At 40.3% G+C, this 18881-nt stretch overlaps 2 long non-coding RNA genes across 2 annotated transcripts; both read right to left on the reverse strand.

Moving 5' to 3' along the window:
- Positions 1 to 1468: 1468 nt before the first annotated feature.
- Positions 1469 to 2954, reverse strand: LOC109195598 (uncharacterized). Its single transcript, XR_002057147.2, has 2 exons — positions 2682 to 2954; positions 1469 to 2324 (listed from the first exon to the last, which is right to left on the reverse strand). It is a non-coding gene; the product is annotated as an uncharacterized LOC109195598 (long non-coding RNA).
- A 531-nt stretch (positions 2955 to 3485) lies between these two features.
- LOC109195610 (uncharacterized) lies at positions 3486 to 6698 on the reverse strand. Its single transcript, XR_002057162.2, has 3 exons — positions 6264 to 6698; positions 4938 to 5309; positions 3486 to 3700 (listed from the first exon to the last, which is right to left on the reverse strand). It is a non-coding gene; the product is annotated as an uncharacterized LOC109195610 (long non-coding RNA).
- Positions 6699 to 18881: the final 12183 nt, after the last annotated feature.

Consider the following 18881-nt stretch of genomic DNA (forward strand, 5'->3'; position numbering starts at 1 on the left):
TTACAGAAGACTCCACCTGAACTCTGTGGAGCCTGATCTCAAGGGTTTAAGTCTGACCCTGAAACCAGAAGAGGATCTTTCTGTCTCTGCAGATTCACTGTGATCCAGAGATGGCAATGATTTCAGTCCTGCATCACGCTGATGTTTGCACAGAGAAGATAATTTAGTAAATGTTTTTGATAGGGATGCAACGATACCAATTTTTTCAAACCGATCCGATACCGATACTTGGATCTGAGTACTTGCCGATACCGAGTACAAAAACCGATACTTCTACCACACACAAGTTAAACTTAACCAGCAGTAAAGAAACGACCCCAGACAACTCTTTAACACAAACGAAACGTTTACTGAACGTAAGGGCAGAGACAAATACTGTACAACACATCCCTTTTTTAAACTCAAATGATATTCCAATTCCTTAACCAAATGAAATACACTGTATAAATGACATAATTCCCTTTCAAATTATATTAAACAACCCAACTTATATTATCACCTTTTGGTAAGTGACTCACTAATATACACTCCAAAACACGTTATATAAATCCACTTAACACACAATATTCACACATGGGCCCCACACACACTCACATACACACTTGTTGCAGGCCTGTTTGCTGCTCACGCAGGACGATGGAGAAAAATCCTCTTCTCCCCAGTAAGAGCACAAAATTCTGACTTACAGTTCCGTTGCCCGGTAGATCGCCGTTCACCAGTCCCACACTAAATCCACTCCCTGCGGACCCGATGCTGTCTCTGCTACAGCACGTTAGCCAGTCACTGTCCAGCTCTCCGACAGTCCATAGCGGCTGCTTCCTTGGCGAAGCCAAGCAGTCCGGGCTAGCCTTTAGCCTCGGCGGTCGTAGCTGGAAACACAGTTTTCCACGGTGGTGCGACCATTGAAACAAAAAGTCACTTCACCCACACTCTGTTGTGAAGCTCTCACACGGTCAGCTTTCTAGTCACACACTCTTTTGTGCTGGTTAACCTCAGTAAAACTAGCCGAGTCTCTCACTTTGGTTCAGCTAACCTTGTGCATCTCTCCATGCCGTTCTCTTCTCCTCCTCCATTGCAACAGATACACAGGTCCCGTTTTATGCTACCTTCACGGGCCTCCAGAAAATTAGAACTCTGAAAAATATTTTAACTCCCTTCAGAGTTACATACCATAAAATAATACTTTTATGATTAACATAACAGTTTGATTGGTCTAATTACCTGTATTTACCTTGTGACATATTACAGGGCAAATTACATTTAGGGTAGAGTTACATCACATAACATCAACTGTGAACACCTTATGTTACCGTGGCGTTTAAGTCCATGGGAATTATGAGTATTCCCATCCGGGCTACATTAGTATCGGTTCATGGTATCGGTTAACTTTTACGAGTACGAGTACGCACACATTTTACAGTATCGGCCCCGATACCCGATACCAGTATCGGTATCGGTGCATCCCTAGTTTTTGAACATTGGTAACAGTAAACTTCATAATCATTATGCAAATTTTTACTCTGTGAATGGTACTCATGGCCATTGACCAGTGGTTGTTGATCAATGCTCATAAGAATTTGCATATTAATGATGAAGAAATTGACCTCACAGCCCATTGTTCATTCATTGGGCCGGTTTCAGTCGTTATGCAAATGTACTGTTTACAAGATTAACGTAAAAGCAGGAATCAAGACGTAACAGTTTATTTGTAACATGGAATCGTTTCTGAGTGGAGTATGAACTGAGATTACTCAAACTCTTTCACAGATAAGATAACATAACCTTTACTAGTCCCACACGTGGGAAATTTGTTATCTAATTACTAATACGTTAGTTATAAAAAATTACGAGAAGAAAAAGATAAGAAAGAAAGAAACTCAGAACGAGCAGAGCTGCTGTAACAGGCTGCCGCACATGGGGGGCGCCGTGATGAAGTTCTCTTTCATGTGTCTGCGTTCATGCTCAGTACGATCACATGATTGTGAAAAGGTTTTGTCACAGTGTCTGCACTTGTATGGTTTCTCTCATGTGTGGACTCGTTTATGCTTTTCAAGCTGACGTGCACTGATGAAGGATGACCCACACTGATCGCAGACATGCTTTTTAACGCCACTGTGAAGGAGTTCATATTGTTTGAAGTCCTTTGAAGTGGTGAAGCCTCTCCCGCATTCTTTACAGTAGTTCATTTTGTCTCCAGTGTGTCTACGTTGATGTATTTTCAGAGTCCTTCAATGACCTAAAGTTTTTCCACAAAGGTCACAACAAAAGTCTTTCCCACAGCGATGACAGGGTTGAGAACTTGATCCATCTGTGTCGCTCTGCTTCTAAACAAAAACACAAAGACAGTGTAAGTCAGTCCTTCAACATTTTTATCCTGAACGTCACCTGAAATAAAGAGCATCTCTGCCAAAGTCCAATTACATTTTACTGTTTACATTATCACACTCAGCTCAATTTAATGTGCTATAAAAACGATAAGAGTAAAAACATTAAAGTAATACTAGTTTAATGCCACAATAACACAATTCTCAAACACTATCCCTAAAAACCTGTGATTAGAGTCTGAATAATCATTCAGAGCTGCCTTTCCATGCAGTAGAATTGCTAACATGCTAACACACTTTGATGAGCAGAGTTGTTTCAAACAGTCGGGCTGACAAGATAAAAATATAAATACATACCTCACAGTAACTGCACTTGTAGAGTCTTTCTGGTGTGGATCTGTTGGTGTGCTTTCAGGTAACGTGGAGATTTAAAAGTCTTCTCACACAGGTCACATTTATAAGGTCGTTCCTCAGTGTGGGTAAACATGTGACGTCGTAACTCTGTGTTTGTAGTAAACTGTTTACCACACTGATCACAGCTGTACACATCATGTCTGGTGTGAATGCGTAGGTGTGTATTTCAGCTCCCTATCAGGCTGAAAGTTTTTCCACAAATGTCACAGCTGTATGCCTTAATTCCAGAGTGGGTAACTAGATGACTCTGTAAGCTGTAACTGTGAGTAAAAGCTCTGCCACACTGATCACAGGTGTACGCTTTAACTCCACTGTGGAGGAGTTGGTGTGATTTTAAGTGTCCAGACGTGGTAAAAGACTTTCCACAGTCTCCACAGCTGAACGGTCTCTCTCCAGTGTGGATGAGTTGGTGTCTTTTTAAGTTTCCAGACGTGGTAAAAGACTTTCCACACTCGTCACAGCTGTACGGTCTCTCTCCAGTGTGGATTAATTGGTGTTCTTTTAAGCTTCCAGAGTGGATAAAAGACTTTCCACAGTCTCCACAGCTGAACGGTCTCTCTCCAGTGTGGATGAGTTTGTGTTTTTTTTAAGCTTCCAGACTCAGTAAAAGACTTTCCACACTCGTCACAGCTGAACGGTCTCTCTCCACTGTGGATGAGTTTGTGTGTTTTTAAATTTCCAGACTGCGTAAAAGACTTTCCACACTCGTCACAGCTGAACGGTCTCTCTCCAGTGTGGATTAGTTGGTGTCTTTTTAAGCTTCCAGACCTGGTAAAAGACTTTCCACAGTCTCCACAGCTGAATGGTCTCTCTCCGGTGTGGATGACCTGATGCATTTTTAGGGAAGCTTTCACAGTAAAATCTTTCCCAAACTCGTCACGGTTGTATTTTTTTCTTCCACTTCTTTCTTCAACAAAATTGTCGGCCTCCTGAGAGCGCTGACTTCTCGATCCACGTTGGTCCTGCAGTGACAGAGATACAAACAGAGGCAGTGATTTGTGGGAAATACATTATTCTAACCGGCCTTCTATTAGTGGTATTTTGTGAGCTTTTATTAAATAAGTATTTATACTCATTTTCATACACACATTGCAAATGTGCTCATGAGAGTTGGCATTCAGTCTTTTGAGTGTCAATGCAAACACGCTTACAGACACAGATAAATATTAGACTTGTTTCTAGGGCAAAGATTAGAGACATTTGGCTGTGCCTGTACGCCTGCTCAGTGAGATTAGCACAGAATGTACTCTGGATGTTTCAGAGACGTGTACGAGGAGAAAAAACAGCAGGAAACACAGAGTGTGAGACGCTGAGGACGTTTTTTAAGTGTTATAGAAGTCAAGTAACTGAAGCATATTATGATATCTGCTTACGTATTGTGAGGCTGGACTTTAAAAATGGTAAATGGCCTGCATTTGTATAGCGCTTTACTCAGTCCCTAAGGACCCCAAAGCGCTTTACACTACATTCAGTCATTCACCCATTCACGCACACATTCACACACTGGCAATGGCAAGCTACATTGTAGCCACACCTGCCCTGGGGTGCACTGACAGAGTCGAGGCTGCCGGACACTGGGCCCTCCGACCGCCACCAGTAGGCAAACATGGGGTTAGTATCTTGCCCAAGGATATTTGGTATGCAGCCAGGAGGAAGCCTGTGATCGAACCACCGACCTTCTGATTAGTGGCTGACCTGCTCTGCCACCTGAGCTACAGCCACCCACAATATTAATATACAAAAGTAGTGTGATGTGTGCTCCCTAGTTGAGATCTCTGTAAGTGAGTGATGCTGCAGACGTCTCCCGCGTACATGTAATCAATAAATCATTGTTTGACTGGACTTCTCTGGAGTGTTGGTTGTTTCTTCTCGAACTCAAATAAAAGGATCGGGACAGTGTGAAATGCAGCCGTGCTGCTTTTGTCTTACACTGTCAAACAAACACAGATTTGCAGCGTTTGTATGTGTGTGCAAAAGCAAATGTGCCAGGCCTCAAAGACAATGGGTGGTTTGCACAACAAAAGCAGGATGTGAATCGAGCATATGACCTGTACAAATCTCAGCAGGGGTGATTAACACCTCGGGACTTGCACCAGAAAATAAAAAAGTCAGTAATTCTAGTAGGTGTTGGGTTCAAGGGATTTCTGCAAATTTGCGCAGGGTTAGTAAATCTAGTGTTGAAGTTAGCTCGGTGCTTACCTTTAGATGAGCCCACAAACCGAGAGAAACTCCGTGATGAAGCTGGAACTCTTTCCAAACACAGGAAACAGGTCAGGGAGCAGAGACCCACGTGGTTCACGCTGATCTCAGCTACGATCCAGGAGACAAGGGTGTGCAGATCGATGCAGATATCGATCCAAACGTTGGTAGTGGTATATGATCGATACTTTAGTTTGTTTCTCTCCTGGAGGTTCACTATTTACTCGCTGTGGATGAAAAAGCAGCTCTGTCTGTGTGAACACCTCTTCTTATGCGGCAGACGCACTTTGCTCCGCCCCCTTCTTCCTGCCCTGCTGGGATTTGTTACTGTGCCGTCACGTGACTCAGATGCGCTCAGAAGACGCATTTGGACTGCAGAGAGAGAGAAAGAGGAGCAACATGTGGAGATATTTTATGACTGTAAATGAAAATGCTGGAGAACAGCTGGAAGGCTGTCAAGCCACAGGGGACCACAACAAGCTGTAGAGTTCAGCTTATTTTTCACACCTCAGTTAAATGCTTTGACTGAAGTCTCACTGCACACACTCAAAGTTAGTGTTTGTGTACACCTTGGTCATTATAACCTGACACTGATCAGTGCTGCTCTGACGACCACACTCACATCCATGTAATCATTTAACTGGGATGATCTGGATTTACTGCACAATGCTGAGTGTGTCCTTACAGTACAGGGAATAACTCTCTCTGTGTTCCTGTAGAGAAACTCTGGGTTTGTGTGCTGACGAGCATCACTCACAGTATGATACAAAGGCTCACTCATACCTTTCCACACATGTGACAAATTCAAAAAGATGCTGAAACCTTTACAACATCATAAACTACACATTGTTGTACTCTTTTAGGATGGAACAGCTTTCAGATTTATTTACTCTTAAAGGATAAAAGATGTTTTTAAGAATTTTGCATTCAAGAGGAGAATGTTTAAATAAGTCATGTAGATGAGAATTTCAAAGTTGGTGGCTGCAGTATATACAAATTGGTGTATCTCAAAAATAAAACTATGAAGACACTCAAAATTAATTTGGAAACTGTTTTATGCAACTTTTTTACATTTACAATTTTCAGGGATGAACCTCTGAAATTACTTTAACTAGAAATTTGTGTAAAAATACCACTATTGCAATTTATGTAGTTACTGATGACTTAGTGCATACATATGATTAAAATTTGGGATATAATGGTTGTATTGATGTATAGCAACTTAAAATACTCCCAGAAATGGCACTACAACATGTAAAAATATAAAGATAAGCTCAGGCGGACTGGGTTCTTTAGTAGGTCTAAAGGGTCAAACTGCGTCCTCACATCTGCTTCATGAATATGAAGGGTTGTAGTGGGAGAAGGTGGTGTGAAATCCTCATAGCTGTGGAGTGAGGAGGAGGTTCCTGTGGGTGAAGTCTTTGATGGTGGTGATGGCTCTGTGCTGGTGGGAGTGGGGAGGTGGGGGGATGATGGACCAAAGTGTCTCTATTGTTGGGGAAGGTGGAGGTGTCAAGGCTGCTTGATGTCTCATCAAACCAGCAGTAAGAGTCGTTGAGGGTGTTGGCCAACAGCAGGTCGTCAGTGGAGTGGGGCTGTGTGCTTATATCCTTACTCTCATTTCCCTTAGTGTATCTGTAACATGCAACTTCTGTCGGTGCTGTGCTACTGGAAACTGAATTTCCATCACACTATATGTTGTGATGATCTCAGTTCAGTCATGGTGTGTTCTGCAATCCTGCTGAATTGTGTTCCAGTCCCATCGACTGTAGTAGTAATATACCTGTAGCTTTTTTGCCCCCCCCCCCCCCCCCCCCCCCACCGCATCCCCCTCCGCGTCCATGTGTGCGCGCGAACGGACTTTGCGCGTGAACGGACTTGTGAGTTCAGAGGTCATATGTGTTTACATGTGTTTAATAGCGTTTTATTTAATGAAACCATTATGTGTTTTAATTAAACTCTTTTTTAAAGGATTGTATAGGTCTCAGAGTTCTGTTATTTAGACATAGATGATTTAATTTAACTAGTTTTAGGGGTATTTTTCTTTTTCTTTAGGGCTCTGAAACACACACAGGGGTGTAATAGTTTCAAACAGAATACCACAAACAGCAGGCATTCCTTTAGAAATAAACAGGGATTCTTAATTCTGCAACAGCTAGACAGAGGGGGGTTACAGTTAGACCCCCTACAGGCAGCAGAAGAGGTCATCCTTATCAAGAGCATCTCAATTGTACTGCCATAGTTTTCAATACAAATAGTCTCCTTTATCTTATGTCAGAGGTCCATCGGAGCCACCATACCTTTTATCATGCCATTACACTTTCTACTGACCATCCTCCAAACAGGCATCACCTTTTTGTTTACACCTTTATCTCTGCATCTCAGAGGCCAGCTGAAACAAACCCCACCTATATAAAAACACCCCATCAGACACACAGTATTTTCCTCAGCACTTCACAACTGCCGCAAGGTATATCGTTTTAACTTTTTATTTTTTCGGATCCCAGACACAGCGGTGCGAGGTAGTTAGCACACAGTTTGGATATGTAGAAAACATCGTTTGTTTGTTTGGAACACATCAGCAGAGAGGTAGAATTCATAGCTGTTCATAAGAGTTTAATTTAATCAAACCTCATTTTACGGATCTAAGTGGCTCCTCATCACTAGCCAATTCACCATTTTATTTAAATATCTGAATTTTCGGAATGATGATCCAAGCGGGACACAGAGGCTGTTAGTTTAATGCACCAGAATGCAAATATAAATAAAAGTCTGACTATCCTGACAGCCTAGCTGCAGCGACACCTTTCTTTCACACGGATGCCTGGATGTGCGTTGGAGCCGACTTTGCTACCCGCACACGGCGTTTCTGACCTACGGGCGCTGCTTATACAACAGAGAAAAGCAACAATACAGCGTGTTTCTCTGCTCCAAGACATCGGGGGGCCTTTCACACGGTAAGCATGTCTGTTATACCCAGCGCATAAATGTCTGTATGTCTGTATGTCAGGGCTGATTATTCAAACCCTGTTTAAAATGTGACACATATGTTGTCCGAAAACAAATCCTCTAAAATTGCAAAGTTACTGATTTAAAAATATATTTTCGAATTTTTAGTTGCATGACAAACATACGATAGACTCTTGAGTGTATTTATTTATATAGCTACATTCACAATGGTACAACCATGCTAAATAAAAGATGCCCAAGCACCAAAGCACTCTAGCAAGCCTCTAAACTGTATGTTTGATAAGTGCATAAAGTGTACCTCTACCTCTACAGCTGAAAACAGTTTGTATCCGCACTCTGAGGGCCTACTGAATTGTTTTTAATATTGCGCTTTTTCACGAACTGCAGATGATGAATTTCTCTTTATTGGACATAATGTCCTTAAGCTATTGTTGCTCATACTTACAGAGTTCCCTAGCTACTTCTTTACTATGTCAGTAAACTTTTCGAAAAGGAAGGTGTTGTAGATTTTAAGAAACATCCTAATTGAAGCAAAGGCAAAAAATTGGAATGATTTTTATGTGACTGTTCATATTAAAGCCAACAACAAGTGAAAATCCAAAACCGACTCCGATGCTTTGTATTAATGATCTCCCCCTCTCTCTCTCTCTGTGTGTGTGTGTGTGTGTGTGAGTGTGCGTGTGTGTGTGTGTGTGTGTGTGAGTGAGCGTGCCCTCACAGAAGGAAGGTCACAGCAGGAGCTTTTTCAAACGCGTTTCCAATCACTTTTACAAGAAGTGTGGCTCATACAATGGTATTATTGTATTATTTGCGATACTTTATAAATATGAAACTCTAAAGATTTTGAGTTCATGCAAATTGTGAAACAAGAATCTAAATATTTTGTGTCACAATGATTTCTATAAAAGCATGTTGTTTATGGGCATAATGTAACAAATCTTTTGTGCGCCCTGTTAATGATCACTGGTAATTGAAGAGAAAGCTTGAACCCTGGCTCTGGACATTTTCATGACAAGTGACAGCGCAGACATCTACTAATGAGAGAACATTTTTTATCATCATAAACACTGTGATATGAAGCATCGTTAAAGTGTCACTTCAGTAATGTTGACTCATGTTTTTAATAGATGACTTTAAAACACTAAACTCTAATTTCTGTGGTTTGTTTTAAGCTTACAGAATATAACATGTGGTAAGACGACGAGTTTTACTTCTCACTGTCCGTGTTATGTGTATCTATTTATCATGTATGCTACTTTGCTCAGTGGACTGTAAAATGTTTCATTGTGTTCATGAAATAAACCAGACTTTCACCGTCTGAATCTTTTACTGTTTTTTCTGCTTTTGTTCACTCCAAGTTTGACAAACCTACAGACATCCAGAGTTAACTTGCTAACAATGTGGAGCAGTCTCAGTGTATTTAGCTGCTTTTTCCCTAAACACAACCAACTGAGAGAAACGCTTGTAGTCCTCACTTTGGTCATTTTGAACGTTGAAGGAGATTTGTTCCATAGACACCTTATACTAGTGTTCTATTTAAATTCAGATTCCTTTTATAGTTTGCAGTTTCTTTACTAACACATTTGTAGATAAGTTTATTGCTGAACCACACAGCTAGCAGGCTCACTCACTCACTCTCTAGGTTTTGAAGTTTTGTGTGTAATGGTTTAGTCTATCAAACCTTACCTTTTTCTCCCCCAGCATCACAACAGTATGACTCCCAAAGTACGGATCAGTAAACAACCAATGATTCTAAAGCCAGAACAGAAAGATACAGTTGGAAGATGCATGATTGCATTTTTATGACGCATAGTAAAACTACCCCCTCTTCTTCTTCTCTGTGTTGTTGTTGTTCTCGTGTGTGTGTGTGTGTGTGTGTGTGTGTGTGTGTGTGTGTGTGTGTGTGTGTGCCTTAGAAGTCAAATAATACATTAGCCACACTTAAAAAAACAAAAAACATCTGAATTTCATTTAGAACTGAGATTCTAAGTTGTAAGTAGAAATCTTATGCTCAGCTACAAACATGTTTCCCCACTTTCACAATGCTGAGGTGTCAAATCCACAACCCCCAACAGATGCTTTGTTACACGCGGGTGTGAAGGGCAAGCTTTACTTACACAGCCTCACACACAGTAGATTTTTTAAGTTTTTGGGGACAATGGTTTAGCCACAGATGTAACTTCTACTTTTGATAAAGATCACTCCACCTGTTTATTTCTTAAGAAATTAAGCATCTTTATTAAGCTCTCATTTATACATGTCTACACAATAATAGACACCGTGTGCTCTGTGACATTATAGTCTTCTACTTCAGCGTTCATTGGTTTGCATTTTAAACTCCCAGCCTTTCAGGTTGTTATGAACGACTTATATTTCTAACATTTTGTGATATAAAAGTGAACCATGTGTTTTTTTTTTTAATTTTCTGTGTGACGGAATGACTTAAGACAAGAGTTATTTAAACAATTCTAAATGAAAGTGTGATGGCCATAGTACTTTATGTGGGCCAAATATGTTAAGGATAATGTTTATCAATGTAAAATTGCAAAGAACCTTTGGATAGATTATAACATTTTGTAAACAGTTACCTCAGATCCTGTACTGTCAGATCTGTGTATGTAAGGTAAAACTTTCCACAGTACTTCCACTTAAGTAACTAAACACATAAAGTCACCCTTACCAATAATCCACTGCTCCTTGAAAAAGTAGCACAATCAGACAACTGACTCAGCAATGATAAGTAGAGCTATCCGAGGATGAGACTCAAGCGGATGAAAATTAAAAGTTTTGGTTTTTGTGGCTCGGAAAATTAAAGAAAGTATGTTTAATAATTCAACAAGACCCACACCTTCAACACATGTACATTCAAACTCTGGAACAGGCTCAACATTGCTGCTTGTTCAATAGTTTTTATCCGTTCGAAAAAGTCATTTTACGGCTTTAATGTTTCCAGCTGATAAAGAGAATGAGTGCATTTCATCAAATGGGCGTCCAAAGGCTTTAAACATCCGATTTGTCTGTAAAGACAGTATCAAACTACAGAGCATTGTTTTTACTAAAATTCAACATTTTCAGATGAAAATTTGGCTGCTTTTTTCACTGTAACACTCCCCTCATTGCCATTTTTAGGATATTCTCGGTGATCCCATTTTTATCATATTTATGCTTTGGGACTGAGGGTATCTAATACGTACGTCGTCACAGTGTATTGTACTACCAACTGTGAGGGCTCTGCTTTTGCTTTGAGCAGACTGTTTTTATTTTGTCTCGTGAGTGTGTGTTTTTCAAACGAGATCCTCCTCCTCAGTTTGATTTTGTTACCACAAACTTTGTGTAAAGTTCACAACAGAGGTAAAGAGATTTAAACACCCCAGTTTAAGGAGGCATGCAGGGGTTGGACCAGCTGCGCAAGGCAGGTGAAACAGAGAGTGTCAGGGGAGATGTGCAACAGAAGCAGAGGGAACATTTTACAAGATGATAAATGGCACATTTAGGTGATTAAGGATTTGTTGACAAGATTAAAAGACACGGCCGTCAGAGTTCAACAACATTACAGTTTGATTAAATAAAAAGTTTTAAACTACACAAGGTTCATTTTCTCCTCTGATAGTAATCATATTAAACATGTCAAGAAAGAAAGAGTACAAAGAAAAATAGTAAATGTGTGTCTAATTCAACTCTTCCTGTGAACCTTATATGGTGAACCTTATATGGTGTTGGCCAGAGGGGCCGATGGTGCGATATGGCAGCCTCGCCTCTGTCAGCCTGCCCCAGGGCGGCTGTGGCTACAACAGTAGCTTGCCTCCACCACTGTGTGAATGTGAGAGTGAATGAATAGTGGCATTGTAAAGCAATTTGGGTGCCTTGAAAAGCGCTATATGAAATCCATTATTATTATTATATCATCCCTTAATATGTTCGGTGTTACAAACTTGAAGAAGCACAGAAAAGATCATCAGACATTAATCAGTTTTCAGCCTTCATTCATATTGAAAAGTTGGAAATCTTCCCTGCTAGACCGAAGTGTAGCGTTTAACACCGTTGACCATAACATTTTATTACAGCTATTATTAAATGGAGAGGCCTCTTCACACACTGAGGTTAATTATGTAGCTCCACAGGCTTCTGTGCAAAGACCAGTTCTGTTTACATTATACATGCTTTAGAAGACATAGCGTACATTTTCACTGCTATGCATATGATACCCACTTTTATTGGTTAAACTGTCGGGATGTCTTAGACACATAGTGAGCTTTAATTTTCTGCTTCTAAGTTCAGATAAAACTGAGGTTATTGTAATGGGTCGTAAAAATCTTAGAAACACTGTGGCTAACAAGATCCTTACTCTGGACGGCATTGAGCCGCCTGTTGTAGTCATTTGGCACATTATAAGTAAAATTGAAGCACACAATCCCGTCGCACAACATCAACATTTATTTATATACAAAAATAAAAATGCTTTTTTTACAGAAAAGAATTGTAACTTCATATTTTATCAACGATTACGTGGGTACATGTTTTAAAAATGCACTAAATGTAGGATACATTGTTTGGTAAAATGCAGGTTATACGTTTTAAGAAAGAAAAATCAGTCTTTCAGAGAAAAATTAGCAGGCTCCTTTGTAACACTCTTCGACCAAACGTAGCTGTCTGATTTTCACCATGTCCAACCCCACCAGATTGGTGTATGCCTCGGCTATGGCGTCAAAGACTTTCCTTTCCGATTTCAGTTCGTGCAAGAGAGTTTCCGCCACCATGCGGACTTTGACGTCGTCCATTTTGATGTTGCGAGCAAACAGAAGCCGTTGAATAGATGGAATGAAACGTGGGGTGAGGAGCCTTTTTCTGATGCTGTGATAATTTTCAGCGTAAAAGTCATCCTCCAAGACTTGCACACACTCGTGTTGTCTCTGGCGGGGTTGATCGGACTTACAGCCGTTGCATTCGTCAGTGAGGTACCTGTTGATTACTAGGTTGACTAGATGATACACTGCGGTTTTCACGGTATCGATGAAAAAAGAAGATGCCCAACCGTCAAGCTCATCGGCTTGCTGCTGCTGCTTCTCCAAGGGGCGATAGTAACCGGGCGTGTCGGGTACTATTGTGCCCTCGGCCGCAGAACTTTCCTCCTCCTCAGTGTGGCGCAGGGCTGTAGAGGCCATACTTCTGGTTTTTGAGCTAAAAAAAGGTTTGAAGGAATGGGACGGCGGTGTTCTTTTTAAAATAACAGGAGGGGGCGTGATCTGGAAGGGGGTTGATCTTAAAGGGTGCGGGTAGGAGTGGCAACAATTTTCATAAACCGTAGAGTTGGCCACTGTGTCTCTCTAGCAGATGCAACTTTGGAAAAGAGCGGTAATTCTCATCTGTTGGGCTTGAAATTCTCCATGAAAATGGCATCTTCCAGCCCTTCTGCTCAATCAACCATCAAAGTGGCTGAACCTGGTACATACTTGGTACTTGGTACTATCAGGGATGCTGGGCAATCTTTACTCTCTGAAGAGCCATCCACCAACCCTGCATTTGAAGATTGGTGTGAAGACGCACCGTGTTCACCAGTGTCAGAGTGGAGCCCACCCCCCTCACCACCGCAACTGTGGACTATGGACACTGACAACGAGGAAGATTTTTTGTATTTCGGCGACTCTCCCGACATTGATGAGGTAGACTGGGCATGGCCACCCTTCCAAGGTCCTGAGAGATTACCGGAACCGCTATGGGATAATGATGAGGACTTACCCTATGTACCCACGTAATCGTTGATAAAATATGAAGTTACAATTCTTTTCTGTAAAAAAAGCATTTTTATTTTTGTATATAAATAAATGTTGATGTTGTGCGACGGGATTGTGTGCTTCAATTTTACTTATAATGTGCCAAATGACTACAACAGGCGGCTCAATGCCGTCCAGAGTAAGGATCTTGTTAGCCACAGTGTTTCTAAGATTTTTACGACCCATTACAATAACCTCAGTTTTATCTGAACTTAGAAGCAGAAAATTAAAGCTCACTATGTGTCTAAGACATCCCGACAGTTTAACCAATAAAAGTGGGTATCATATGCATAGCAGTGAAAATGTACGCTATGTCTTCTAAAGCATGTATAATGTAAACAGAACTGGTCTTTGCACAGAAGCCTGTGGAGCTTCATAATTAACCTCAGTGTGTGAAGAGGCCTCTCCATTTAATAATAGCTGTAATAAAATGTTATGGTCAACGGTGTTAAACGCTACACTTCGGTCTAGCAGGGAAGATTTCCAACTTTTCAATATGAATGAAGGCTGAAAACTGATTAATGTCTGATGATCTTTTCTGTGCTTCTTCAAGTTTGTAACACCGAACATATTAAGGGATGATATAATAATAATAATGGATTTCATATAGCGCTTTTCAAGGCACCCAAATTGCTTTACAATGCCACTATTCATTCACTCTCACATTCACACAGTGGTGGAGGCAAGCTACTGTTGTAGCCACAGCCGCCCTGGGGCAGGCTGACAGAGGCGAGGCTGCCATATCGCGCCATCGGCCCCTCTGGCCATCACCATATAAGGTTCACCATATAAGGTTCACAGGAAGAGTTGAATTAGACACACATTTACTATTTTTCTTTGTACTCTTTCTTTCTTGACATGTTTAATATGATTACTATCAGAGGAGAAAATGAACCTTGTGTAGTTTAAAACTTTTTATTTAATCAAACTGTAATGTTGTTGAACTCTGACGGACGTGTCTTTTAATCTTGTCAACAAATCCTTAATCACCTAAATGTGCCATTTATCATCTTGTAAAATGTTCCCTCTGCTTCTGTTGCACATCTCCCCTGACACTCTCTGTTTCACCTGCCTTGCGCAGCTGGTCCAACCCCTGCCTCCTTAAACTGGGGTGTTTAAATCTCTTTACCTCTGTTGTGAACTTCACACAAAGTTTGTGGTAACAAAATCAAACTGAGGAGGAGGATCTCGTTTGAAAAACACACACTCACGAGACAAAATAAAAACAGTCTGCTCAAAGCAAAAGCAGAGCCCTCACAGTTGGTAGTACAATACACTGTGACGACGTACGTATTAGATACCCTCAGTCCCAAAGCATAAATATGATAAAAATGGGATCACCGAGAATATCCTAAAAATGGCAATGAGGGGAGTGTTACAGTGAAAAAAGCAGCCAAATTTTCATCTGAAAATGTTGAATTTTAGTAAAAACAATGCTCTGTAGTTTGATACTGTCTTTACAGACAAATCGGATGTTTAAAGCCTTTGGACGCCCATTTGATGAAATGCACTCATTCTCTTTATCAGCTGGAAACATTAAAGCCGTAAAATGACTTTTTCGAACGGATAAAAACTATTGAACAAGCAGCAATGTTGAGCCTGTTCCAGAGTTTGAATGTACATGTGTTGAAGGTGTGGGTCTTGTTGAATTATTAAACATACTTTCTTTAATTTTCCGAGCCACAAAAACCAAAACTTTTAATTTTCATCGCTTGAGTCTCATCCTCGGATAGCTCTACTTATCATTGCTGAGTCAGTTGTCTGATTGTGCTACTTTTTCAAGGAGCAGTGGATTATTGGTAAGGGTGACTTTATGTGTTTAGTTACTTAAGTGGAAGTACTGTGGAAAGTTTTACCTTACATACACAGATCTGACAGTACAGGATCTGAGGTAACTGTTTACAAAATGTTATAATCTATCCAAAGGTTCTTTGCAATTTTACATTGATAAACATTATCCTTAACATATTTGGCCCACATAAAGTACTATGGCCATCACACTGTCATTTAGAATTGTTTAAATAACTCTTGTCTTAAGTCATTCCGTCACACAGAAAATTAAAAAAAAAAACACATGGTTCACTTTTATATCACAAAATGTTAGAAATATAAGTCGTTCATAACAACCTGAAAGGCTGGGAGTTTAAAATGCAAACCAATGAACGCTGAAGTAGAAGACTATAATGTCACAGAGCACACGGTGTCTATTATTGTGTAGACATGTATAAATGAGAGCTTAATAAAGATGCTTAATTTCTTAAGAAATAAACAGGTGGAGTGATCTTTATCAAAAGTAGAAGTTACATCTGTGGCTAAACCATTGTCCCCAAAAACTTAAAAAATCTACTGTGTGTGAGGCTGTGTAAGTAAAGCTTGCCCTTCACACCCGCGTGTAACAAAGCATCTGTTGGGGGTTGTGGATTTGACACCTCAGCATTGTGAAAGTGGGGAAACATGTTTGTAGCTGAGCATAAGATTTCTGCTTACAACTTAGAATCTCAGTTCTAAATGAAATTCAGATGTTTTTTTAAGTGTGGCTAATGTATTATTTGACTTCTAAGACACACACACACACACACACACACACACACACACACACACACACACGAGAACAACAACAACACAGAGAAGAAGAAGAGGGGGTAGTTTTACTATGCGTCATAAAAATGCAATCATGCATCTTCCAACTGTATCTTTCTGTTCTGGCTTTAGAATCATTGGTTGTTTACTGATCCGTACTTTGGGAGTCATACTGTTGTGATGCTGGGAGAAAAAGGTAAGGTTTGATAGACTAAACCATCACACACAAAACTTCAAAACCTAGAGAGTGAGTGAGACTGCTAGCTGTGTGGTTCAGCAATAAACTTATCTACAAATGTGTTAGTAAAGAAACTGCAAACTATAAAAGGAATCTGAATTTAAATAGAACACTAGTATAAGGTGTCTATGGAACAAATCTCCTTCAACGTTCAAAATGACCAAAGTGAGGACTACAAGCGTTTCTCTCAGTTGGTTGTGTTTAGGGAAAAAGCAGCTAAATACACTGAGACTGCTCCACATTGTTAGTGAGTTAACTCTGGATGTCTGTGGGTTTGTCAAACTTGGAGTGAACAAAAGCAGAAAAACAGTAAAAGATTCAGACGGTGAAAGTCTGGTTTATTTCATGAACACAATGAAACATTTTACAGTCCACAGAGCAAAGTAGCATACATGATAAATAGATACACATAACACGGACAGTGAGAAGTAAAACTCGTCGTCTTACCACATGTTATATTCTGTAAACTTAAACCACAGAAATTAGAGTTTAGTGTTTTAAAGTCATCTATTAAAAACATGAGTCAACATTACTGAAGTGACACTTTAACGATGCTTCATATCACAGTGTTTATGATGATAAAAAATGTTCTCTCATTAGTAGATGTCTGCGCTGTCACTTGTCATGAAAATGTCCAGAGCCAGGGTTCAAGCTTTCTCTTCAATCACCATTGATCATTAACAGGGCGCACAAAAGATTTGTTACATTATGCCCATAAACAACATGCTTTTATAGAAATCATTGTGACACAAAATATTTAGATTCTTGTTTCACAATTTGCATGAACTCAAAATCTTTAGAGTTTCATATTTATAAAGTATCGCAAATAATACAATAATACCATTGTATGAGCTACACTTCTTGTAAAAGTGATTGGAAACGCGTTTGAAAAAGCTCCTGCTGTGACCTTCCTTCTGTGAGGGCACCCACCACACACACACACACACACACACGCACACTCACACACACACACACGCACACTCACACACACACACACACACACAGAGAGAGAGAGAGGGGGAGATCATTAATACAAAGCATCGGAGTCGGTTTTGGATTTTCACTTGTTGTTGGCTTTAATATGAACAGTCACATAAAAATCATTCCAATTTTTTGCCTTTGCTTCAATTAGGATGTTTCTTAAAATCTACAACACCTTCCTTTTCGAAAAGTTTACTGACATAGTAAAGAAGTAGCTAGGGAACTCTGTAAGTATGAGCAACAATAGCTTAAGGACATTATGTCCAATAAAGAGAAATTCATCATCTGCAGTTCGTGAAAAAGCGCAATATTAAAAACAATTCAGTAGGCCCTCAGAGTGCGGATACAAACTGTTTCCAGCTGTAGAGGTAGAGGTACACTTTATGCACTTATCAAACATACAGTTTAGAGGCTTGCTAGAGTGCTTTGGTGCTTGGGCATCTTTTATTTAGCATGGTTGTACCATTGTGAATGTAGCTATATAAATAAATACGCTCAAGAGTCTATCGTATGTTTGTCATGCAACTAAAAATTCGAAAATATATTTTTAAATCAGTAACTTTGCAATTTTAGAGGATTTGTTTTCGGACAACATATGTGTCACATTTTAAACAGGGTTTGAATAATCAGCCCTGACATACAGACATACAGACATTTATGCGCTGGGTATAACAGACATGCTTACCGTGTGAAAGGCCCGCCGATGTCTTGGAGCAGAGAAACACGCTGTATTGTTGCTTTTCTCTGTTGTATAAGCAGCGCCCGTAGGTCAGAAACGCTGTGTGCGGGTAGCAAAGTCGGCTCCAACGCACATCCAGGCATCCGTGTGAAAGAAAGGTGTCGCTGCAGCTAGGCTGTCAGGATAGTCAGACTTTTATTTATATTTGCATTCTGGTGCATTAAACTAACAGCCTCTGTGTCCCGCTTGGATCATCATTCCGAAAATTCAGATATTTAAATAAAATGGTGAATTGGCTAGTGATGAGGAGCCACTTAGATCCGTAAAATGAGGTTTGATTAAATTAAACTCTTATGAACAGCTATGAATTCTACCTCTCTGCTGATGTGTTCCAAACAAACAAACGATGTTTTCTACATGTCCAAACTGTGTGCTAACTACCTCGCACCGCTGTGTCTGGGATCCGAAAAAATAAAAAGTTAAAACGATATACCTTGCGGCAGTTGTGAAGTGCTGAGGAAAATACTGTGTGTCTGATGGGGTGTTTTTATATAGGTGGGGTTTGTTTCAGCTGGCCTCTGAGATGCAGAGATAAAGGTGTAAACAAAAAGGTGATGCCTGTTTGGAGGATGGTCAGTAGAAAGTGTAATGGCATGATAAAAGGTATGGTGGACGCGGAGGGGATGCGGTGGGGGTGTGGGGGTAGGGGGGGGGGGGCAAAAAAA

This window comes from Oreochromis niloticus, unplaced genomic scaffold (assembly GCF_001858045.2).
Source record: "Oreochromis niloticus isolate F11D_XX unplaced genomic scaffold, O_niloticus_UMD_NMBU tig00000235_pilon, whole genome shotgun sequence".
In the NCBI taxonomy this organism is placed as follows: Eukaryota; Metazoa; Chordata; class Actinopteri; order Cichliformes; family Cichlidae; genus Oreochromis; species Oreochromis niloticus.